The sequence below is a fragment of the Somniosus microcephalus genome, chromosome 7 (genome assembly GCF_052327205.1).
Source record: "Somniosus microcephalus isolate GS21.2 chromosome 7, FLI_Smic_1.0, whole genome shotgun sequence".
In the NCBI taxonomy this organism is placed as follows: Eukaryota; Metazoa; Chordata; class Chondrichthyes; order Squaliformes; family Somniosidae; genus Somniosus; species Somniosus microcephalus.
This window is the reverse complement of record NC_140993.1, coordinates 262,833,624-262,859,596: the sequence shown is the minus strand read 5'-3', so window position 1 is coordinate 262,859,596 and position 25,973 is coordinate 262,833,624. Positions and strand designations below refer to the sequence as shown.

At 47.2% G+C, this 25,973-nt stretch overlaps 1 protein-coding gene across 1 annotated transcript in view; it reads right to left on the bottom strand.

The window, feature by feature from the left end:
- Window positions 1-25,973, bottom strand: part of sntb1 (syntrophin, basic 1) — a 152,647-nt gene that overhangs the window by 61,789 nt on the left and 64,885 nt on the right. The gene's annotated exons all lie outside the window — the stretch shown is intronic.

The window sequence follows — 25,973 nt, the reverse complement described above, 5'->3', positions numbered from 1 at the left end:
AAAAAGACTTTAAAGACTACACTGCAAATGATGATCAGAAGTGTCGTGGCTTCTCTGTAAAAGTGACGAGGTGGATACAAAGCTGGGTGGGAATGTAAGTTGTGAGGAGGATGCAAGGAGGCTTCAAGGGGATATAGACAGGCTAAGTGAGTGGGCAAGAACATGGCAAATGGAATATAATGTGGAGAAATGTGAAGTTATCCACTTTGGTAGGAAAAATAGAAAAGCAGAGTATTTTTTAAATGGTGAGAGATTGGAAAATGTTGGTGTTCTTGTACATGAGTCACTGAAAGTTAACATGCAGGTGCAGCAAGCAATTAGGAAAGCAAATGGTATGTTGGCCTTTATTACAAGAGGATTTGAGTATAAGAGTAAAGACATCTTACTGCAATTATATAGGGTCCTGGTGAGACCACACCTGGAGTATTGTGTACAGTTTTGGTCTCCTTACCTAAGGAAGGATATACTTGCCATAGAGGGAGTGCAACAAAGGTTCACCAGACTGGTTCCTGGGATGGGGGGATTGTCCCATGAGGAGAGATTGAGTAGACTAGGCCTATATTCTCTAGAGTTTAGAAGAATGAGAGGTGATCTCATTGAAACATACAAAATTCTTACAGGGCTTGACAGGGTAGATGCAGGGAGGATGTTTCCCCTGGCTGGGGAATCTAGAACCAGGGGTCACAGTCTCAGAATAAGGGGTCGGCCATTTAGGACTGAGATGAGGAGAAATTTCTTCACTCAGAGGGTGGTGAATCTTTGGAATTCTCTACCCCAGAGGGCTGTGGAGGCTCAGTCATTGAGTATATTCAAGACAGAGATCGATAGATTTTTGGATATTAAGGGAATCCAGGGATATGGGGATAGTGCAGGAAAGTGGAGTTAATGTTGAAGATCAGCCATGATCTCATTGAATGGTGGAGCAGGCTCGAGGGGCTGAATGGCCAACTCCTGCTTCTATTTCTTATGTTTTTATGTTGGCCCACATTGCCATTTCACTCTGTGCCAGCTCAGCAGTAATAGATCCTAAACCACAGTGATAAAACATTACAGCAAATATTCACGGGAAACCATTCAACAACAACTTGAATTTATATAGCGCCTTTAATGTACTAAAACTTCCCAAAGGCGCTTCAACAGGAACGATTATCAAACAAAATTTGACACCAGAGATATTAGGACCGGTGACCAAAAGCTTGGTCAAAGATGTAGAATTTAAGGAGCTTCTTAAAGGTGGAGAGGCGGAGAGGTTTAGGGAGGGAATTCCAGAGCTTAGGGCCTTAGCAGCTGAAGGCACGGCCGCCAATGATGAGGCGATGGAAATCGGGGATGCTCAAGAGGCCAGAATTGGAGGAGCGCAGAGATCTCGGAGGATTGTAGGGCTGGAGGAGGTTACAGAGATTCGTACAACATTCCCTCCAATGTATGATTAAAAAGGAAAAAGGAGATAGCAACAGTGTTTATTCAGCATGAAGATGTGCCTTGTACTGGGTTCCTGCGATTATATTTTCATTTTTTTATAGGATGTGATTGATGTCCCTCCAGTTCTTGTTCCATTCATCACCAGTTGATCTTTCGCCTCCTCTCTCACTGGTGAACTGTATCTATCAGCTTTCAGTTATGGTTGAGCTTTTGAAGTCGAGTCGTGTGCTGTCTGCCAGAGACAGGAAAGAGGGGGCGAGAAACCCACTATCAAAGCGATGCCTGTGGGAGCCAGCACTGGATCATAGCTGCGAGACCTCTTTATGTGACAGAGTGACTTACAGCCACGGGACAATAGGAAACTTGTATTCCGCATGAAGAAAATAAACTTCTTCCTTCTCTTCCACTTTTATCTCTTTTCCCTTCAGATCCTGAAGGTGCTGATTCATGCAGATGCATATTTCCATGGGCACTAGCAGCACACACCGCTCACACCACACACACCAACACCACACCACACACCCACACCGCTCACACCACACACACCAACACCACACCACACCCACACCGCTCACACACCGCTCACACCACACACACCAACACCACACCACACACCCACACCGCTCACACACACCACACACCGCTCACACCACACACACCAACACCACACCACACACCCACACCGCTCACACACCGCTCACACACACACGCCGCAAACACCACATACACACCACGCGCACCACACACACGCACCCACATACAGACCGCATGCACCCCACACCCACACACACCACACACACACACACCCACCCACACACAGCTGGACACACGTACCACACACACACACGCGCACACACACATACTCCTGGGCACACAGTGACCAGGAGCATAAACTCCGATTAGCACAAAGTAAATTGTAGTTCACACAGACATCAATCTGGCTGGGATCAGTTAATAAAGGATGAAATGGAGATTGAACCTGGAATCTGCCTGGTCTGTATAACTCAGGACTCCAGCTGAACGATCAGGGAACAAAATGCCTTTTAAAAGATGTACTTCTTTAGAATGACCTTAAAGCTTTGGTGTTCTGATAAAACCGAAACTCACACAAAGCTTTCTGAGTGACCTTGGATGACGGTAATGTTCCAGATAGTTTCAAAAGTCTCGTTCAATATTTTTGGATAATGGCCAAACTAATAAAAGATTACGGGGGGGGAGAAATTCACAATCGCACCGTTTGAGGCGCTAACTTTTAAAAGTTGAGAAAATTAGCAGCAGGCGCTAATGTTTCGAAACTTTTTTAAAAATTCAGTTTTGCGCTCCAGGAAGGAAGTGGAATGCTAAATCAAGCTCCTCTTCCTTCTTGGAGCGCAATCAGCAGCAGGCGGGGCGGAGGCTTCAGCAGCGCTGCACATTGGGCCGTGCGGCGCCGCCGCGTTCAAAGACTCCTTCCCTCCCTTAAAGGGAAGGGCCATCGCTGCAGGCTCTGCAATGGAAAAAGTACCCACCTGGACCACCAAGGCAGCCGTGATCCCGCGCGATCAGCCTGGCGCTCAAGCAGGGCGCCTTGCCGGACTGATTGATCGTGGGCAGGAACCCGCGAAAAAAACTGGAACAAGGTAAAAAAAAATTCCCACTTACCTCGGCCACCTCGCCTTTAATCGTCGCCCCCCCCCCCACCCCACCCCCCCCACCGAAGCGGCCAGCCGCCCGATGCACGCCTCCTGCAGCCGTCAGTGTTTTCGACCGGCGCTGCTGCAGGGGGCGGAAGTCAATTTCAGGTCCGGGGCGCTAACGTCACGATCTCCGGGCGAAGGAATTCAGGGCGTGACGTCGTAGCGCTGCCGTAAAACTCCCGCTGAATATGGTGGGAGTCGATGTCAGTGCCGCGCCCGGTCGCAAAGCCATTCGCGGCCCGCTATCGCCCCCCGGGGGGCGCTAACGGGAGGCGCAAAGGCACCCAATTTTACCCCCTAGAACATTCCACACTCATTATAACTCGCTGTGACTGTAGACAGGCTGTGTGAGTGTGTTATGTGTTTCACTGTAAAGAAATAAATGTCTAGTGTAAACTGTGACCCTGTGGTACTTTGCTCAGCTTACTGTAACATTTTTTGCAGAACATTTCTGGAAAAAAGATACAAAGAAAAACACTTTCTTCAAATCTATCAAAGAATAATCTTCCAGTGCTTAGCGAGTTCACTTTCCCAAGGCAGATAAAGACCCTGAGAAAATATACTGCTCTGACTGGCTGCCACCGTTTATCTCTCTCTTTGTATTTACTTTCTTTTCACCGTTCCCTCAAATGCTTTAGAAAAGTCATTTCAAATGCAGGGAGTGTTTTTATGTGAAGGTCAGGGTGTACTGACAGGGAAAAAAAAATCACAAGTAGTCCCAGGAGCGATTTAAATTCGTAACAAATCGTGAAAACACACTCTTGTGAATCAGCATCAAACAGGCTGCCGGGATGAGTGATAACCTGTCACAGTTTGGTGTGTCTGCATGTCTCTCTCACATGCACGCACACAAATGCGCGCACACACACACACACAAACATGCACAGGCGCACACACACACTAACACCCACGCGCACACACACGCTAACACCCACGCACACAAACACATGCACACGCAAACATCCTCACGCACACACACACACACACACACACACACATGCACACACACACATACCCTCGCGCGCGTGCACACACGCACGCAAACACCCTCACGCACACACACACACACACATGCAAACACCCTCACGCACACACACACACACGTGCACACATGCGCACACACACATACCCTCGCGCGCGCGCACACACACATGCAAACACCCTCACGCATACACACACACACGTGCACACATGCGCACACACACATACCCTCGCGCGCGCGCACACACACATGCAAACACCCTCACGCATACACACACACACGTGCACACATGCGCACACACACATACCCTCGCGCGCGCGCACACACACACATGCAAACACCCTCATGCACACATGCGCACACACACACCCTCACACACACACACACACCCTCACACACACACACACACACACACACACGCACACACCCTCACGTGCACACGCACGCAAACACACAGTGAGGGTCAGGTGATGGAGCATACTGTTGTATATTTCAAAGTGGCTCAAACCCAGCACAGCAGCAGCTGTGGAGCGATTGCTGGAACAGACTCTCCAGGCCGCACTCTTATCCTGGCAGACTTGCAAAGTTACTGATTCAAAAAGCACAAAATTAACTTTCCGCAGTTTCACCCAAGACCTGAGCTGGTCTCATTTCCCTTCTCCATTTTCTTCTCCTGGCTACTCTAGTTATCTCCCTCAGCTCAGTTCATGCGATGAAATGAGGTTGATTAAATAATCGGCCCTTAAAGCTCCACTGCAATAGGTGGAGAGGATCAGTGCACTGTTTGGTGTGTCAATGAGACATAGAAATCAGAAAGAGACTGATTCTGAGCTTGGAGAGGACGGGGAGAGAGTGAAAAACAGCGAGCGTGGGAGAGTGCAATTCCATTAGTCTAGAGAGAGAGTGGAGGAAAAAAAAATCTATCAGCCAGGGTTCCTGCTCCCAAATGCAATTTAATGGCCCCGAAATTAGTATTGGGAGCTTGCCGCGCGTGCAAGCCCCCGATGTTCACTTACCCGGCGCGCTGACATTTTAATTCTGGCCCACATTGCATTTCCTCTCACTGGCCCGCTTGATGTCCTGCTGCGCTGTGCATGCGTGACCCAGCGGCGTACTTAGTGCGATGAGCCGGCTGGGATCACGTGAGCACAGGGCAACCAATGGGAGGTTGCAAAAGTTCATTCATGAGTTTGACAGTAAGAGCTGTCAAACTCATGAAAACTCCTGGCCCCAAAACACTACTTAAACCTGAAAGAAAATTAAAAAAAACATTGCACTACCTAAATGAACCATAAAGAACTCTGAAAAACTATTTTAAACAATAATTTTAAAATTTGAAAAAAAAATTATATAAAAAATCGGGGCTAAAACTAAACTTACCTTACTGTAAATTCTTTAAAAATAACAAACCTGTGGAAAAAAAATTCTCAATTGTATAATAGACCACTTACCTGTAAAACTAAGTACTTACGTGTGGTTTTTCAATGCGTAAATACCGGAGGCCTTTACACACGCGCAACTCTCTAAAAATAGAGGAAATCCAAGTCGCACGCGCTGCCTGATACCGCGCACGCGTTCAGCCTCTTAACCCCTTGGGTCAGAGGACAGGAAATGCCGTTTTTCAGCACATGCGCTGTGCATGCTGAAAACCAGCAATTCCTCCGGGCACACGCGTGAGTACCCCGTCCTTATTCACGCGTTGTGCCCGGAATTACTGGGCCAATGACTGCTGCTGGCAAAAGCAGATCAGGATTAGGAGCTACTGCAATGCAGTTGCAGTCGAGTAACTTGTTGACACTCGACCCAGTTGAAAGGGAGCGAGGAAGAGGAAGAGGGAGAATCATCCCAGGATGCTTTCATGCACCGGCCAGTTCCTGTCGGGGTCGCCAACTCTGATTGGACGTATTCCTGGAGGTTTCGTCACATGACCTCCCGCCTCCAACAGGCCCCGCCCCCACACTCTCACCATTGGTGCTGGCCACGCCCTTCCTTCCTGGAGACTCCAGGACAATCCTGCAGGGCTGGCAAGCCCAAGTGCTCGGTTTAAAGGGGGGCATCGACAGAGGCAGGAGTTCGGTTGGCCCCGAACTGACGGGAAGGCCAGGGAACTGTAAAGGAAACGGAACAATTTCAGGGGGGGGGGGGGGGGAAATGAGGAAAACAAGCACTGCACGCAAGGATGGAGCTCAAATTTCATTTTCGTAAAACTTGAAAGACTTTAAACTTATGTTTTTATGAAGCATGAAGGTTTACTGTGATGGTGAAAGATGCATCTGGCTCTGGGGCTTATTTTAAGCTTTCAATCCTGTTTCTGGCTGACCCAGTATATGTATCTGCTAACAATGAATAATTAGATGATTTAATGCTGTGCAGAACCAGCATTTTATGGGTAATCACAGTTTCTCAAATAACAAGGATTAGGAGCTACTGCAATGCAGTTGCAGTCAAATAACTTGTTGACACTCGACCCAGTTGAAAGGGAGCAAGGAAGAGGAAGAGGAAGAATCATCCCAGGGTGCTTTCATGCACCGGCCAAGGATTCCTGGGCAAATAAAAAAAAACACAAATCACTGGTTACAAGAGAAACCCAACAAACTGGGTTAAAACCAACTGCAACGAGCCAATGGCTCACAAATTCATGAACGCCACAAAAGCTGCTGGTGCCACTGCGGCCGGCGGGGGGGGGGGGTTAATGACCGTCGAAAATGGTGGCGATGGCAGGACCCCAAAAAATTGTCGCTGGGGACTAACTATCATTAGTCCAGCACTGAAACTCACTGGCCTAGAAATTCAGTGCCCTTAGCGCCGATTTTGCGGCGCTAGAGGGCCTAGCGCTGCAATTGGCGCCGGCGCCGAAATTGCCTGGGGCCCTTCCGCCGCGGTAGACCGGTAGCGCTGCGCCGGCACCGATGACGTCATCGGTGTGCGCAGCGTCCCGGTTGCCATGCCGACGGGCCCCAGCGCCGAAATTCAGTTGCGGCCGCCTCGCCCGTGGCAGCCGCAACTAAGACTCTGGCAACAGAGTCTTACATGACTTTGCGCCGGCGCATTAAAGGCCCCGCGGCGGCCGGCCGCTTTCCCGCCGGCCGCCTGGCCACAGCTCCCTCCCCGGACTTCCCCCCCCCCCCCCCCCCCCCCCGGAACAGAAGCAAGCCCGGCACTTGTCCGAGGTGCCGGGCTCATTTTTAAAAAGATTTTCGCGGGCCGCGGCCGGGTGCAGGCAGCTCCTCCTTAAGGGAAGGAGGAGGCCTGCACTTCCCGAACCTGCCGCACCGCAGCGGGCGCCGCAGCGCCGGAATAGCGCCGATATTCAGCGCGTAGCGCCAGTTTTCAGGCGCAAACAGCTCTCAGCAGCGCCGGCAGCCGTTTGGGCGCAGAACTATTGAATTTTTGGCCCGCCCAGCGCGACTTAGCTCCGGCACTAACTTCCGGCGCTAAAGCCATCGCTGCGCCAAAACCCAATTTCTAGGCCACTGTATAACGCCGTCCTGGTGACGGTCATCCTGGCAGGAGGCCCCAATGTAGTGTGGCCAAAGCGTCAAAATGCAGCTAGAATAGCTTGCTCTGAAAACGAGGCTGTTATTTTAGAAAGCATCGTCGGCCTCTTAAAGGGGCCCTGCCTTCTGAAATGAAAAAAATTAAAATCATGTAAAAATAGGCAGTTTTTAGCCCTTACAGCTCGACTGCCTTCTGGAAAAAAAAATTAACATTAAAAAGAATTCCCGAATAGGAGTCTTCAGCTCTTAAAGCTGAATTCTCTTCCGCACCTAAAAAAAATGGGAAAAGTGCTTCAGCACAAACACAAATGGCCCAGCAAGCCAGGGAAGGGGCACCCAGGGTCTCGCACGTGGCGCTCCAGCTTTGTGTAAGGGGTCAACGCTGCAAGACTGGTCCTTGACCCACAGGGGCCAGGAGGCCCCTCCAGAAAGAAGGATATGGGACCAAATCACCGAGGCTGTCACTGCCAGCAGTGTCGCCCCCACCACCTGGCTCCAGTGCCCAAAGAAGTTTCATGACCTCAGACCACTGGTCAAGGTCAGTGAATGCATCTTCAAAAGTCGTCTCCTATCAACTGCACCACTAGCCTTACGTACTACTCAATGCACGAACCCCACCCCCAACAATCACTCACCTACCAACAACCTGCACCAATCACGAGGCACATCTCCCATTCCTAGCCTCACCTCACCCTCTTGGAGGAGATGGTGCTGGACATTCTTGGCAGGGGCATGGCTGAGCCCTTGGCCAGTGGTGAGGCTGAAAGGATAAAAGATGCTGGTATCCCCATACGTTATCCTCCTTCTTGCATGCACCTCATGCTTTCCTGCCCTCCCCTCACCACAGCTCCACCCTTGTGCCTTCCTCATTTCACACACCCAAGAAATGCAGCCTGCCCAGTCAGTGATTGGCCAAGAAGAGGGAGAGGAGAGTGAAGAAGAAGAGAAAAGAAAAGAAAAGGAAAGAAAAGAAACAACAACGTCACTTGATTGGACACTCTCAGCCACCAGCTCCTCAAGGTCGACCAGCAAGGCCATTTGCCGTGTCCCCCACTGAAAGTCAGCAGCCTTCCACCAGCCATGCTGCAGCCACTGGGGCAGCACTGCGTGACATCAGCAGGATAGGCAAAGGCACACACAAGACAGTCACTAAGGGAATGCACAAGGGTGATTAGTTGATTTCTTGATGTCATATTGGATGGATAGATGTATAAAGTTGGATTGGAACGTTTGCTTTGTGGTGGCTTTTATTTCAGCATTGTGGCCAAGAGGACGCTGTGATGGTCAGTAACAGAGGGACGGTAAGGTGTGGGGCTAATATTGAAAGGGGAATTGGGGTTGTGGTCACTGGTACCGCAGGCGGATGATTCCATCTCGGATATCCCGGCCAGAAAGGGGCTGGCTGTGTCGCTTCCTTCCTTCTGCGTCTTCCTCTTCTGCGTCTTCCTCTTCTGCCTAGCAAAAATCTATTAATCTCAATTTTGAAATTGTCAGCTGACCCCCAGCCATAACAGCTTTTTGGGGGAGAGAGTTCCAGATTTCCGCTACCCTTTGTGTGAAGAAGTGCTTCCTGACATCACCCCTGAACGGCCTGGCTCTAATTTTAAGGTTTTGCCACCTTGTTCTGGACTCTCCCCATCAGAGGAAATAGTTTCTCGCTCTCTCTCTCTCTACTATCTCTATCTGTCCGGGTATCCAATAACACAGATAAAAGTAGGTGACATTTTCTGCAGAGTAAACAGAGATAAACAGGTAGAGTGTTGTTCTGCTTGTACATTGATCATGAAGTTCACTCAATAATCTCTGACTCATATGTTGCACATGCTCATTGTGCATCTATCCCTTGTGATCTATGTGGTCAATAATATTATCAGGATGAGTGATTGAGCCTCCCAACCTAAATCATCCCACGTTAACTGAAGACTTTGATTAATTGACACAAGTTCCTGCAGAAGATTTCTACTGAAGATCAAATTTTGAAAATCTTACAAGTCCTCCTGAAAAGAACAGCAATCTGAAGAAAACAATCATACTCTTAACATCCCCGATTTTAATCGCTCCACCATTGGTGGCCGTGTCTTCAGCTGCCTGGGCCCTAAGCTCTGGAATTCCCTCCCTAAACCTCTCCGTCTCGCTACCTCTCTCTCCTCCTTTAAGACGCTCTTTAAAACCTACCTCTTTGACCAAGCACCTGCCCCAATATCTCCTTATGTGGCTCGGTGTCATATTTTGTTTGATAATCGCTCCTGTGAAGCGCCTTGGGACATTTTACTAGGTTAAAGGCACTGTATAAATGCAAGTTGTTGCTACCTTAACACCAAAGAACAAAATCTTTGCCTTGAATAAACATTAAAACAGAGGGCTCATGTACAACTATGTATTAAAAGGACACTCTATTCATAAAAAGGGGCAGGGGCATCTTCTACTGTGGTTTGGGCACAGAGGAGATTATCAATGATTCACCATTAGAGTAGGTGTCGGACAGCTGACTCCTGCCGACATAAATCACTTAATATGGCCGACCTTAACTGGTGAAACAGCCCTTTCCAGAGAACATCTTATCAATATTTTTAATTGATTATCGGGATGTGATCGTCGCTGGCAAGGCTGGCATTTATTGCCCATCCCTGAAATTGTGGTTTTGATACAACAGAATGGCTTGCTCGGCCACTTCAGAGGGCAGTTAAGGGTCAACCAGATTGGTGCGGGACTAGAGTCACGTATAGGCCCAGACCGGGTAAGGACAGCAGGTTTCCTTCCCTGAAGGACATCAGTGAACCAGTTGGGTTTTTACAACAATCCGACAGCTTCACGGTCACTTTTACTGAGACCAGCTTTGTATTTCCAGATTTATTTTTAAAAACTATTTTCAAACTGAATGGCTAAACAAAGAAACATAGAAGATAGGAGCAGGAGTAGGCCATTCGGCCCCTCGAGCCTGCTCCGCCATTTAATGAGATCATGGCTGATCATCCAAATTCAGTACCCTGTCCCTGCTTTCTCCCCATACCCCTTGATCCCTTTAGCCTTAAGAAATATATCCAACTCCTTCTTGAATATATTTAATGAATTGGCCTTTACTGCCTTCTGTGGTGGAGAATTCCACAGGTTCACCACTCTCTGGGTGAAGAAATTCCTCCTCATTTCTGTCCTAAATGGCTTACCCCTTATCCTTAGACTGTGACCCCTGGTTCTGGACTCCCCCACCATCGGGAACATCCTTCCAGCATCTAGTCTGTCCAGTCCTGTCAGAATTTTATAAGTTTCAATGCGATCCCCTCTCATTCTTCTAAACTCCAGCGAGTATAAGCCCAATCGACCCAATCTCTCCTCATACGTCATTCCTGCCATCCCAGGTATCAGCCTGGTGAATCTTCGCTGAACTCCTTCCATGGCAAGAACACCCTTCCTCAGATAAGGCGACCAAAACTGCACACAATACTCAAGGTGTGGTCTCACCAAGGCCCTGTACAACTGCAGCAAGACATCCTTGTTCCTGTACTCAAACCCTCTCGCTACGAAGGCCAACATACCATTTGCCTTCTTAACCGCCTGCTGCACCTGCATGCTTACCTTCAGCGACTGGTGCACAAGGACACCCAGGTCTCATTGCACTTCCCCTTCTCCCAATCTATTGCCATTCAAATAATAATGTGCCTTCCTGTTTTTGCCACCAAAGTGGATAACCTCACATTTATCCACATTATATTGCATTTGCCATGCATCTGCCAATCACCCAACCTGTCCAAATCATCCTGTAGTTTCTCGGCATCCTCCTCACAGCACACACGCCCACCCAGCTTTGTGTCATCTGCAAACTTGGAGATATTACATCTAGTTCCCTTGTCTAGATCATCATTAATATATATTGTGAATAGCTGGGGTCCAAGGACCGATCCCTGCCTGCCACTCGGCTAGCATGTGAAACTCGAGGGAATGGTTGAGGCAAATAGCATAGATGCATTTAAGGAGAAGCTAGATAAGTACGTGACAGAGAAAGGAATAGAACATTATGTTGACAGAGTGAGATGAAGTAAGGTGGGAGGAGGCTCATTTGGAGCATAAACACTGGCACAGAATGTTGGGCTGAATGGCCTCTTTCTGTGCTGTAAATACTAAGGGCTGGATTTTCATTGAGTCGTCGGGTAGGAGGCGGGACTACAACTTTTGGGGTTGTAGTCCCGCCTCCATCGAGTTCTAGCCAACTCACGTGATTTTGACTTGATTGACTTGTTGAGCCCGCCCAGCGGGCTCAGCCGGCCAATTAAGGGCTACCCGGCAACACGTGATGTCACAGATTGATATTTCATCTGTCAAGACCTTTTGACAGATGAAATATCAGGGTTTCACAGCTGTTTGAAGCTGTCAAACACTGACAATCTGTACTCCAGGTTAATTCCTTCCTCTCAGGATGATTTAGAGATCTCTCCGGAACAGAAAGCAGAGGCTGCAGATTTTGACAGCTGGCGGCCATTCTGCTTTCAGAGCCGGTGAGATGAGGGACTCCCGAGACCTGAAGGAATGAAGGCTGTAAAGGTAAGTAAAGGTTAGTAGAACTTCTTTAAACACTTTACACAGACCAAACACACTTACCTCTGCACTCATGCACCCATCACTCACCTGAACACCGGTCATCTCGACCCTTCCAAGCCCTTCATCCCGACGGCCCGCCTTGCTAACTTGGCGTGGTTTGGAGCCGTCGGGAATCCCACATTTCAACAATAAAAATTGGGATTAGGCTAAAAACTGCCTGTTAACTACCTGTTAGCAGGCAGTTAATTGGCACTAAGCCCCTTTCCGCCTCGGGGAGGTGGATCCCAGTGTGGGGCGGGTACCCGCCTCCTTTGAAACTGGCATGGAGGCGGGTTGGGGGCAGGATGGGGTCGGGACCCCCGATTTCAGGATTTTAAACCCCCACACGCCTCCAATCCCGACTCCATGGCCCAATTAAAATCCAGCCCTCAGTAATATCAAACTGGTGGTATTTGAACTTGTGTACTACAGGATTACCAGTCAAGTAACATAACGACTACACTACCACATCCTGTAGGTGAGGTATCACGTTCTAGATCAAGTTTGTTCACTCATGGCATGCAGAAGGGAGACTAACATGAAATATGATCCAGTGCTGTAAAGTGCTGAGAGGGAGGGTTAGTAGAAACATACGCCAGATGATTCATTTAAACTTCTATTAGAAAACAGGGAGTGCAACGCTGGTCAGCCTCAAACAAGATTCGAGATGAGGGTTTTATTTTCGAACCGTAGTTAAGACGTGGAATTGATTCCTAGCAATTGTAAGCAACATTTTGTCACTTTTTCTGTTAACAACTCTCACATTCCTGGACAGAATACAAGGAAAAACCTATTCCCAGAAATAAAGGGGGAAAACTTTGGTTGGTTTGTGCCTCTCGTTAGCGCCTTAAGAGGGCGCTAATGGGGCGCAAAGCAACTAGCGCCCGGGCGCGGCGATGTTTACACCGCTCACGAAATTAACTAGACATTTTGCAGTGGCACTAAACACTACCGCCACGATCTCCTGCGCCCGTAGATCGTGACGTCAGTCGAGCGTGCAACGCCCCGGTAGCGCCCCGGACCAGATATTGAGTGGCGCCCCCTGACTTACCGCCTGCCGCTAGCAACGACAGGTTGAGGGGAGCGTTTTGCAGTCAGGAAGGGACTGGGGGAGCGCTATTAAAAGGCGACCGCTTCCTGCCTTTTTTTTCTGGCGAAATGTTTTCACCACGCATTCTGAGTGAGAAAGAGAGACTGCAGGAGATATTCAAAGCTGTGTTGAGGAGTTTTGGGTACTGAGCTGCACTTTGCAGGTTCTTTTTTATTTGATCTTCCTTGCATCGATTTAGAAGAGACTCTGAGCTCTTTCCCTGGGCCTCTCCATTGTTCTTTCTGTTGTGTTTTGAGTTTTGCTTCAATTAAGTTTGTCCCAGTTCCCGGGTGTTACCTGAAGGGGGTGCTGGGGGGCTCGGTTTTACTTTGTCTTTCACTTTCAGTTTCGGGTTCTGCCATGCAGACAATGTGCTGTAATGTCCACCCATTTACTCAGTAAATAGTAAAAGGTACGTTCCGTCTCCTCTATTCATTACTGTTCGGTCAAGATGCAATACTTTCCAACAGATTTGATGTACAGGTCTCTCCAGGCCGAGATTCAAGGCTGCAATGAGCAGGGTGTGGATGGAGAGCAAGATCGACCCTCTCCTTTAAGAACTGGCCGGTGCCAGTGTGTCTGTGTTCCATTGCTGACTGACATCACATGAGCTTCGCCAGTGCTCTGAGTTAGCGCCTTAAGACATGTGTGTAGTGCCTGATTTAGCGCTCCAATCACCTCCAGGGGCGATAAAAGCCAAGTTTGCAGTCGGAGGCAATAATTAGCGGCAGGCGCTAAACTTTGCGCCCGGTCAATAATCGCGCCCCAAACGGGGCGATACTGAATTTCTCCCCCAAAGACTTGCATTTCTATAATGCCTTTCACAAACTCAGCACATCCCAAAGCGCTTTACAGCCAACAAAGTTCGTTTGAAGTGCAGTCACTGTTGTAATCTCAGCTCATTCGCTGCTGAAACCCTCATCCATGCCTTTACCGCTAGACTTGACTATTCCAATGCACTCCAGGCCGGCCTCCCACATTCCACCCTACGTGAACTTGAGGTCATCCAAAACTCGGCTGCCCGTGTCCTAACTCACACCAAGTCCCGTTCGCCCATCACCCCTGTGCTCGCTGACCTACATTGGCTCCCGGTTAAGCAGCGCCTCGATTTCAACATTCTCATCCTTGTTTTCAAATCCCTCCATGGCCTCGCCCCTCCTTATCCCGAGATATCTGCACTCCTCTAATTCTGCCCTCTTGAGCATCCCTGATTATAATCACTCAACCTTTGGTGGCCGTGCCTTCTGTTGCCTAGGCCCTAAGCTCTGGAATTCCCTGTCTGTCTCGCTACCTCTCTTTCCTCCTTTAAGACGCTCCTTAAAACCTACCTCTTTGACCAAGCTTTTGGTCATCTGCCCGAATTTCTCCTTATGTGGCTTGGTGTCAAATTTTTTTGTCTTATAATACTCTTGTGAAGCACCTTGGGACGTTTTACTACTTTGAAGGCGCTATATGAATACAAGTTGTTGTAAAAGATCCCATGGCACTATTTCGAAGAAGAGCAGGGGAGTTCTCCCCGGAGCCCTGGCCAATATTTATCTCTCAATCAACATCACTAACACAGATTATCTGGACATTATCACATTGCTGTTTGTGGGAGCTTGCTGTGCAGTGTTTCCCTACATTACAACAGTGACTACACTTCAAAAGTACTTCATTGGCTGTAAAGCGCTTTGGGACATCCTGGGGTTGTGAAAGACGCTATATAAATGCAAATCTTTCTTTCTTTACCAGTTGGCTTTTTAACTGCATTGAATATAGAAGCCGATTTCAAACACTGAGAGGAAGAATTTATGGAAAGGATAACACAGCACTGACCCATTAAGCCGCAGTAGGATGATGGGATGTATACACTGCAGTAAGCTGTTTTATGTCTTGTCGCGAACCTTCCAGCAAAGGCTTGATTAATATGCACGTCCTACAGTCAGGATAATTTCTCAATGAAGTACAAAGCCACTGTGCAGCATGATTGAAAGCCCGACCTGACATTTATAAACCACCCGCTTGCTGGCTTTGGACTGTCTCATCATGGTCAGTCAAACACGCTATTAAAAGAAGCTGCCATTACTGAGAACGGCCGTGAGATATGTCAGGCTACTGCATAGATGTTACAACTCCCCAAAACAGTACTGTACTGGGGCACTAGGCCAAGGAAGCATAGAACCATACAGCGCAGAAGGAGGTCAGTCGGCCCGTCGTGCCTGTGCCGGCTCTCTGAGCTATCTAATTAGTCTCACGCCCCCTCGCTCTTTCCCCATAGCCTTGCAAATCTTTCCTTTTCAAGTATTTTACCAATTCCCTTTTGAAAGCTACAAATGAATCTGCTTCCACTGCCCTTTCAGGCAGTGCGTTCCAGATCACTCGCTGCATAAAAAAAATTCTCCTCATCTCCCCTCTGGTTCTTTTGCCAATTACCTTAAATCGGTGTCCTCTGGTTACCGACCCTCCTGCCGGTGGAAACAGTTTCTCCCGATCTACTCTATCAAAACCCCTCCTAATTTGGAACACCTCTATCAAATCTCCCCTGAACCTTCCCTGCTCTAAGGAGAACAAACCCAGCTTCGCTAGTCTCTCCATTTAACTGAGACAAAGAACGAATCAGCCAGTAGAATGATGTTGAAGCGCTGTTGGTGTGAGTCAGTGCGGAACGGAAGGTGAATTCAAAGAGGTGGAACCTGCATCAGTTAAACTGTGGATTCTCTGGTCCAATCTCACGATGATATTAAAAAGACAACAGGAAACAGACATTTGCATATCTTGTGTGGAGCTATTTGGATGAGTAAAGTGTCATCTATTCTGTTACCAATGGCGTTTTGAACCCTCCAGGATTGGCCTGGAGTCTCCAGGAATTAAGTATTAATCTCCAGGACACTGCTGTGAGCAGCACCCGGGAGAAAAACAATGGGCCTTATATTCCGATCCCTACGGGTGGGTACGAGCTGTATACACACCCGTAGGGACATCGGAAATGCCGGTTTCAGGCATGCCAAGCGCTTGCGCTGAAAACCGGCATTTCCGATCTGTCAAGAATGCTCTTGACAGATCTTCCACCTGCCCTGGAGAAGGGCCTCTGCGGGGGGGGGGGGAAGAGTTCCGCTTTCTGCAGAACCTCCGCCCGCTGAAAACCCTTAGAAACCTTACGCCTGGTAAAAGCACACGTAAGGCCTGCTTTTACCAGCATAAGGGTTTTAAAAAAGGTAAAAAAAAAAAATTTCCACTCATTTATAATTTAAAAATACTTTTATATAAAAGGTTACGTTTATTTTTAGCCCCGTAAAAATCTTTAATTATTTTTTCAAAAAATTTAATTTGTTTAAAATATTTAATTTAATGTAGTTTTAACTCATTTTAAAAACGTGATAGTTTTTTTTACATTTATTTAATGTTTTAGTGTCGTTTTGCAGTGATCCTCATTCATGTATTTGACAGGTCTATCTGTCAAACGTATGAAGGGCGAGTTCCTACTCCTATTGGCTGGCCTGGCCCACGTGATCCCAGGGATGCTTGCGAACCGCTTGCGAACCGCCTGCACCCCGGGATACCTGGGCCCTGCGCATTTCGACTGTGGACAGGCCCAGGAGTGGAAGTGTCCGGACCTCGGGAGCCCTCGGCTAAGAGGATAGATTTTTTCCCCCCCGATAGGAGATTACGGGGCTGGATGTGTTTTATCATTTTCTTTGAACCCTTTTGTTGGTTAGTGATAAAGAATATTGGAAAGCGGGAAAAAAAAAGGCAGTCTGACTGACAATTAAGAATCATCCAATCGGCCGACAAAGACTCTGTTTGCTTTCCAATCGGTGCGGGGAGGCGGGGCTCCGTGAGGAAGGACGTGTTGGGCGACCAATGGTGGGAGCCCGGGGGTGGGCGGTTGGGGCCTGGAGATCATGTGATGAAAGCTCCAGCCATACCTCCAAACAGAGTTGGCCACCCTTATTACCAACCAATAAATGTGACTCAACCTCACATCAAACCAACGTATTTGACAACTTGCCTTGACTGACTGTTAAAAGTGTTCACTTGATGTGGAATGTAACACAAAGGTCATTTTTAAATGCATACCATCATTACTTTTGAGACAAGGCCATCTGGAACACAAACCTCCTGGTTCCCCAGTTATTAACAAGAATAGATTTGCATTTACACCGTGTGCAAAACAAGAAAAATTTAAACATTTCTGAAGCACCTTGACAAGTTTTGTGTTACCAGGCGTTTTCTCTAACCTCTGACCTTTCTCATGGACCTGAAATAACGTGATTTGTTATGCCTTTATTATGGGCTGCCAAGACCTGCAGTGGATTCAGCTTGTTAAAGAAAGAAGGACTTGCATTTATATAGCGCCTTTCACGACCTCAGGACGTCCCAAAGCCAATTAAATACTTTTTAATTGTAGCCTCTGTTGTAATGTAGGAAACGCAGCAGCCAATTTGCGCACAGCAAGCTCCCACAAACAGCAATGTGATAATGACCAGATCATCTGTTTTAGTGATGTTAGTTGAGGGATAAATATTGGGAGAACTCCCCTGCTCATCTTCGAAATAGTGCCTTGGAACCTTTTACGTCCATCTGAGAGGGCTGATGGGGCCTCGGTTTAACATCTCATTCGAAAGACGGCACCTCCGACTGTGCAGCACTCCCTCAGCACTGCACTAGGAGTGTCAGCCTAGATTTTTGTGCTCAAGTCTTTGTAGTGGGACTTAGAACCCACAACCTTCTGACTCAGAGGTGAGGCAGACACTAGAAGAAGTTACAGTGAGGTTAACTGTGAAAACTTAGTACTTAATAGTGACTTACAGATGAACAAATTCACTCCACCTCAATCAGTTCTACCAATTCAGCGAGAGTCTCACACAAGATATCGCTACAGTGGTAGTGTTACCTCAGCAATCATAGCAACTGTGAAAGCCCCCGATGAAATCTATGGCCTTATAGTTCAACAGAATATATTCAATACCGGCTTCTACCGGCATGTAAACAGTAAGCGGGTAGTAAGAGGCGGGATGGGGCCCATTAGAAACAAAGAAGGTGATATATGCTGAGAGGTGCAGGGCAAGGCTAGAATACTCAATGAGTACTTTATATCAGTGTTTACTAAGGAGGTGGATGCTGACAAAATATCGGTAGAAGTGGAAAAGGTAGAAGCAATGGAAGGGGTGAAAATTGATAGACAGGATGTACTAGAAAGGCTGGGTATGCTTAGAGTGGATAAGTCACCTGGTCGAGATGGCTTGCATCCCAGGTTGCTAAGGGAATTGGGGGAGGAGATAGCGGAAGGGCTTGCCATAATTTTCCAATCTTCCCTAGATGCGGGGGAGGTGCCGGAGGATTGGAAAGTGGCAAATGTGACACCACTGTTCAAGAAAGGGTGCAAGGACAATCCTAGTAACTACAGGCCGGTCAGGTTTAACATCAGTGGTGGGTAAAGTTTTAGAAACAATAATCAAGGAAAAAATTAACAGGCACTTGGAGAGGTTTAAGCTCATTAAGGAGAGCCAACACGGATTTGTAAAAGGCAGATCGTGTTTGACTAATCAAATTGAATTTTTTGATGAAGTAACAGGGAGGACTGATGAAGGGAATGCAATGGATGTTGTCTACATGGATTTTCAGGAGGCGTTTGACAAAGTACCACATAGAAGGCTGGTTAACAAAATTGAGGCTCATGGAATAGGAGGGTCAGTGGCAGCTTGGATAAGGAATTGGCTTAAGGACAGAAAACAGGGAGTTGTGGTAAATGGTTGTTTTTCAGGCTGGAGGATGGTAGACAGTGGTGTTCCCCAAGGGTCAGTGCTGGGGCCACTGCTTTTTTTGAAATGACCTGGATATTGGAATACAGAGTAGAATCTCTAAGTTTGCCGATGACACCAAACTTGGGGGGTGTGGCAAACAGTGATGATACCAATCGACTGCAACAGGACATAGAAAGGCTAGCAGAATGGGCAGACAAGTGGCAGATGGAATTTAATAGAGAAGTGTGAGGTGATGCATTTTGGCAGAAGGAACAGGGAGAGGCAATATACACTTAATGACACAGTTTTAAAGAGTGTGCAGGGACAGAGGGACCTGGGAGTTAATGTGCATAGGTCCCTGAAGGGGGAAGGACATATTGAGAGAATGGTTAGCAAAGCATATGGGATCTTGAGCTTCATAAATAGAGGTATTGAGTACAAAAGTAGAGAAGTTATGCTGAACCTTTATAATGCGCTGGTTAGGCCACAACTGGAGTATTGCGTCCAGTTCTGGTCACCACACTTTAGGAAGGATGTGAAGGCCCTTGAGAGGGTGCAGAGGAGATTTACCAGAATTGTTCTGGGGATGGGGGATCTTAGCTACAAGGACAGGTTGGAGAAGCTGGATTTGTTTTCATTAGAGCAAAGGAGGTTGAGGGGTGATTTGATAGAGGTGTACAAGATTATGACGGGTTCGGATAGGCTAGACGGGGAAAGGCTGTTCCCACTAGTTGATGGTACAAGGACTAGGGGACACAGATCTAAGGTTTTGGGCAAGAGATACAGGGGGGGATGTGAGGAAAAACTTTTTTACGCAGCGAGTGGTGATGACCTGGAATTCGCTGCCGACGGAAGTGGTGGAAGTGGAGACACTCAATGTTTTCAAGGGGAGACTGGATAGGCACTTGAGGGAAATAAACTTGCAGGGCTACAGGGATAGAGCGGGGGAATGGGACTGACTGGATTGCTCCACAGAGAGCCGGCACGGACTCGATGGGCCGAATGGCCTCTTTCTGTGCCGTTATGACTCAATGACTATGACCACTGTGGATGTTGAGATTATCCTTCCTTCATATACTCGAAAAGGAAAAATGTGCAGGGCTATGGGCAAATAGCAGGGGGAGTAGGACTAATTGGAGAGCTCTTTCAAAGAGCCGGCACAGGCACGATGGGCTGAATGGCCTCCTTCTGTGCTGTAAGATTCTATGATTCTATAACAGTCTTTAGCTTTGCAAAGAGGCAGAAAAATTAGAAAAAAGGACAAAAAAAAAGGTGGGAGAGAGAAAGACAAGGGAAAGAGGTGTGAAGAATGCCTATGTAGCTCATGTGACAGACGTAGTTTACCACTTTCAGCCATTTTATGTTCCTTGCACAAATGGAGGCCTCAGGGAATCACCTATGATTTGTCCAAATTGACAGGTTTGGCAACAATACAGAGTAATATCAGCACCTTTCTGTGAGACTGAACCACATGAGATTGTGAAAAAGATTTACTGAAGGGCTCATTCAATAGTTGAGTGGGTAAATGCACTATTTTATGCGATCCAAGGCAAAGTGGCAGGTTGGATCCACAATTGGCTCAGAGGCAGGAAACAAAGGGTAATGGTCGAAGGGTGTTTTTGTGACTGGAAGGCTGTTTCCAGTGGGGTCCCACAGGGCTCAGTACTGGGTCCCTTGCTTTTTGTGGTATATATCAATGATTTGGACTTGAATGTAGGAAGTATGATTAAGAAGTTTGCAGATGATACAAAAATTGGCCGTGTGGTTGATAATGAAGAAGAAAGCTGTAGACTGTAGGAAGATATCAGTGGACTGGTCAGGTGGGCAGAACAGTGGCAAATGGAATTCAATCCGGAGAAGTGTGAGGTAATACATTTGGGGAGGGCTAACAAGGCAAGGGAATACACATTAAACGGTGGGACACTGAGAAGTGCAGAGGATCAGAGGGACCTTGGAGTGCATGTCCACAGATCCCTGAAGGTAGCAGGACAGGTAGATAAAATGGTTAAGAAGGCATACGAGATACTTAGCTTTATTAACCGAGGCATAGAATATAAGAGCAGGGAGGTTATGCTTGAACTGTATAAAACACTAGTTAGGCCGCAGCTGGAATACTGCAGTTCTGGTCACCACATTACAGGAAGGATGTGATTTCACTAGAGAGGGTGCAGAGGAGATTTACGAGGATGTTGCCTGGGCTGGGGAATTTTAGCTATGAGGAAAGATTGGATAGGCTGGGATTGTTTTCTTTGGAACAGAGGAGGCTGAGGGGAGACCTAATTGAGGTGTATAAAATTATGAGGGGCCTTGATAGAGTGGATAGGAAGGACCTATTTCCCTTAGCAGAAGGATCAATAACCAGGGGGCATAGATTTAAAGTAATTGGTCGGAGGTTTAGAGGGGAGTTGAGGAGAATTTTTTTCACCCAGAGGGTGGTGAGGGTCTGGAACTCACTGCCTGAAAGGATGGTAGAGGCAGAAACCCTCATCACTTTTAATAAGTACTTGGATATGCACTTGAAGTGCCGTAACCCACAGAGCTACGGACCAAGTGCTGGAAAGTGGGATTAGGGTGGATAGCTCTTTGTCGGCCAGCACGGGCAAGATGGGCCGAATGGCCTCCTTCTGTGCCGTAAATTTCTATGATTCTATGATGCCCGACTCGCACCTGGTTCATCAGTGGGGACATTTCAATTGACCCCGAGTTATGGCGAATGGGGGTGAATCAGTTGGATCCCGATTACTGTCCAGCGACTAATGCTAGAAGATACTTGTGTGGGTTATCAGCTGAGGACAAGATCGAGCATGGTTCTGATGCAGTGCCCGCCATTATCTGTTGTGTGCACTCGTACGTGAAGAATGGAAACTTGGGCGAGATAAGCGAGGATTGCTGAAGCCCATGGAATGATAACAGAACGTGAACAAATATTTCAAATATTGTATTTTAGGTGACCTGAAAGGTTATAAGCAGGTGAAAGTAAGTTAGAGAACCCTTACTTCACTGATGCGGGGGATTAAAGGGAGGAAGGAAATTCTATTGTTGGTGAGCGTGTGGGTGATTGCGTTATCAGAACATCTTTTGAAAACATGCTCAGCCTGAGAAATCACTTGAAAATCTAGCTGTAAGTTATTGTGTAAAACAGAGAGTGCAGAATTGAGCCAACTTCATAAGCAAAGCTTCAGAATGTGAAAGAAGGACTGGGAGTAGGATGGTATGGGGCAGCAAAACATCAACAGTCACAGAGCAATGGGATGCTCAAAGGGTCTATCTCCTCAATGCACTAATGATTTAATCCAGCGCCTTAAATGTAGTAAAACGTCCCTAGGCGCTTCACAGGAGAGTTTTCAAACAAAATTTGACACAAAGCCACATAAGGAGATATTAGGGCAGGTGACCAAAAGCTTGGGCAAAGAGGTAGGTTTTAAGGAGCGTCTTAAAGGAGGAGAGGTGGAGAGGCGGGGAGGTTTAGGGAGGGAATTCCAGAGCTTAGGGCCCCAGGCAGCTGAAGGCATGGACACCAATGGTGGATGTGCAAGAGGCCAAAATTAAACGAGCCAACTTGAGGAAAAATGGTTAAATAAATGAAACTGTAGCACTCCCCCCTCCCTTACAGATAGATCCCACTACCCATAGATACAGTGCAACTGAAATGGTTCCTTAGGCTGTGCTCTAACAAATCTGCCGTGACTCAGTGGGTAGCACACTCACCTCTGTATCAGAAGGTTGTGGGTTCAAATCTCACTCCAGAGACTCGAGTACAAAATCTAGGCTGACACTCCAGTGCAGTGCTGAGGGAGTGCTGCACTGTCGGAGGTGCCGTCTTTTGGGTGAGACGTTAAACCGAGGCCCCGTCTGCCTGCTCAGGTGGACGTAAAAGATCCCACGGCACTATTTTCAAAGAAGAGCAGGGGAGTTCTCCCCGGTGTCCTGGGCCAATATTTATCCCTCAACCAACATCACTAAAATAGATTATCCGGTCATTTATCACATTGCTGTTTGTGGGAGCTTGCTGTGCGCAATTTGGCTGCCACGTTTCCTACATTACAACAGTGACTCCACTTTAGAAATACCTCATTGGATGTAAAGCGCTGAGGTCGTGAAAGGTGCTATAGAAATGCAAGTTCTTTTTAAATATAACTTCGAAACCTTAACTGCGTGGAGTGCTGTAGCTTCAATACAACTAAATATCGGCCGATGCGATCTCGCTCGTTTTGCCATTACCGTCCAAAGCAAATTTCTACCCCTTTCAGTCTTCGCTCTTTCCTGGAGAAGAAGCAGAATTCAGGAGAGGGGATGGCTGTGGAATCGGATTGGGGGTCACAGTCACAGCGGCCAGTTTATCTGCCCGCCCAGATTCCGCAGAGAGGCACTGACGGGATTACAATTGGCCCTACAATTTCCTCAAAAAGGGGCCAATCGCACACTCGTTGCTCTGGTTTCTGTAGACTGCACAAAGGCCAAAAGCTGAATTATCTCAATTTCCCAAGAATTTGTAAATGTGCAACGTTGGCCTGGAAGTGACAAAATCAGCCTCACACTGATCTCTCTGTGCTCTTGTTGAAATGGGAAAGGAAACCACCATGAAACAGGTTAACACTAAATACTGGAACAGCTTTCACATCGAGAACAATCAGGATCAGTTACACTTGGAGACCCGAAGCAGCTACAAAGGATCTCTTTCTAACAGAGTTCAATCTAAGTGAACTAGCCGTCTACAGAAAGCCCAGGGAAAAAAAACGGACTTTAGTTTCCTTCTCTTGTAGAAAATCAGTTTACACCGTGACGTTTCCTCATATTATTCCAAGTTTAATTGCATGAAAAGTCCAAAACCCTAGTAGGGCCCTTCCTCAATTTCCCCCCTTCTGAAGTTGGTAACTTAAGGTGGGCTCCAGATCCATGGGCGAAGCAGCTCCCCATTACGTCATCAAAAATGTCTCTTGTTTCTGTCTTGAGCCTCACTGGTGAGCGTCTTCGTACTATTCGACTGTGAAGGCATCAGATCCGAGATATTATCTTCATCTGAAGTCCGAACACATGAGTTTTCCAACAGGGCAGGTTTGCATTTATGCAGCGCCTATCACAGCCTCAGGACATCGCAGCCAATTAAATACTTTTTTGAAGTGGAGTCAGGGCAGGAAACGCGGCAGCCAATTTGTGCACAGAAAGCTCCCACAAACAGCAGTGTGACAATGACCACATAATCTGTTTTTAGTGATGTTGGTTGAGGGAAAAATATTGGCCCCAGGACATAAATGCACTGCTCTTCTTCGAAATCATGCCTTAGAATCTTTAACATCCACCTGAGCGAGCAGCCGGGACCTTGGTTTAACATCTCAATCCGAAAGACGGCACCTCTGACAGTGCAGCACTCCCTCAGCACTGCACTGGGAGTGTCAGCCTAGATTTTTGTACTAACAAGTCGCTAGCGTGGGACTTGAACCCACAACCCTTCTAGAATTCAGAGACAAGCGTGCTACCCACTGAGCCACAGCTGATACCCTAGCAATAATGCCTTTTCTTCTTTGGCATGTTTATTCTGGCAGAGCAATGCCAATATAAAGATATATCTGGTGATTTTCCTGTTGGGTACCTTCCATAATGAAAGGTACTGTACAGAAGGACGCTTTTAGATAAACACAAACATATTTTTTAATTGAAATATGAAATTGAATATAATAATCAGTTTTCATTTATTTTAGTATGGTTTCCTTAGGATGGAGATGGATTAGAATAAAAATTTGGTGAAAAATGTACTGGTTTTAGGTGACGGCAAACTATATTCGTATTGGACTAGCTTAAGGTAATTGGCAAAAGAACCAGAGGGGAGATGAGGAGAACTTCTTTTACTCAGCGAGTTGTTACAATCTGGAATGCACCGCCCTTAGCAGATTCAATGGTAACTTTCAAAAGGGAATTGGATAAATACTTGAAAAGGAAGAAAATTTGCAGGGCTATAGGGGAAAGAGCAGGGGGAGTGGGCCGAGTTGGTCAGCGCTTTCAAAGAGCCGGCACAGGCACGATGGGCCGAATGGCCTCCTTCTACGCTGTAAGATCCTGTGACTAGAGTGTGTGTGTGTGATGCTCCCTTCCACGCTGGGCCAGAACAGAGTCTCACCCTAGTTGGTCGAGCACAATGAACTTTCTAAAACATGCTGTGTGGACGGGAACGGCTGAACAGAAGCCTTGCTTGCATCAGCAAGTTGAGGAACAATGCCTGTTCCTTTGAAAAGCTCTTTAATAAATAAAGCAAGTCCTGCGGGTTTATTGACGTGGATTATTGAAAATGGCAGCGGTTGCCAGCACCTGCGGAATTTGGCGTTTCATGCCCATTGTGCACGTGCACACTCGCCTGGTTCGCCAACAAAGAGAGAGAGTGGGCTGGCCAAGTGCGATGGACTTCTTTAGCTGTCTCCTCTGTAGGCACCTGCTGCAGTCATGTTATAGTTTGTGGTACTGTATTACAAAGTATTATTAAGTATTTACAGCGCAGGAACAGATCATTCGGTACAACAGGTCTATGCCGGCGTTTGTGCTCTCCCACTCCTCTTCATTTCACCCCAGCAAGATATCCTTCTATTCCTTCCTCCCTCGTATGCTTATCTAGCTTCCCCTTAAATGCATCTCTGCTCGTCACCTCAACTACTCCTTGTGGTAGTGAGTTCCACATTCTAACTACTCTCTGGGTAAAGAATTTCTCCTGAATTCTCGACTATATTTATTAGTGACTATCTTATATTAATGGCCCCTAGTTTTGGTCTCCCCACAAGTGGAAACATCCTCTCTATGACTACCCTATTGAACCCTTTCATAATCTTAAAGACCTCTATCAGATCACTCCTCAGCCTTCTCTTTTCTAGAGAAAAGACCCCCAGCCTGTTCAATCTTTCCTGATAGGTGCTGCGTCAAGCACTTCTGAAAATGTCAGCACTGAGATTGATAGATTTTTGTTAGGCAAGGATATCAAGGGTTATGGAACCAAGGCGGGGAGATGGAGTTAAGATACAGATC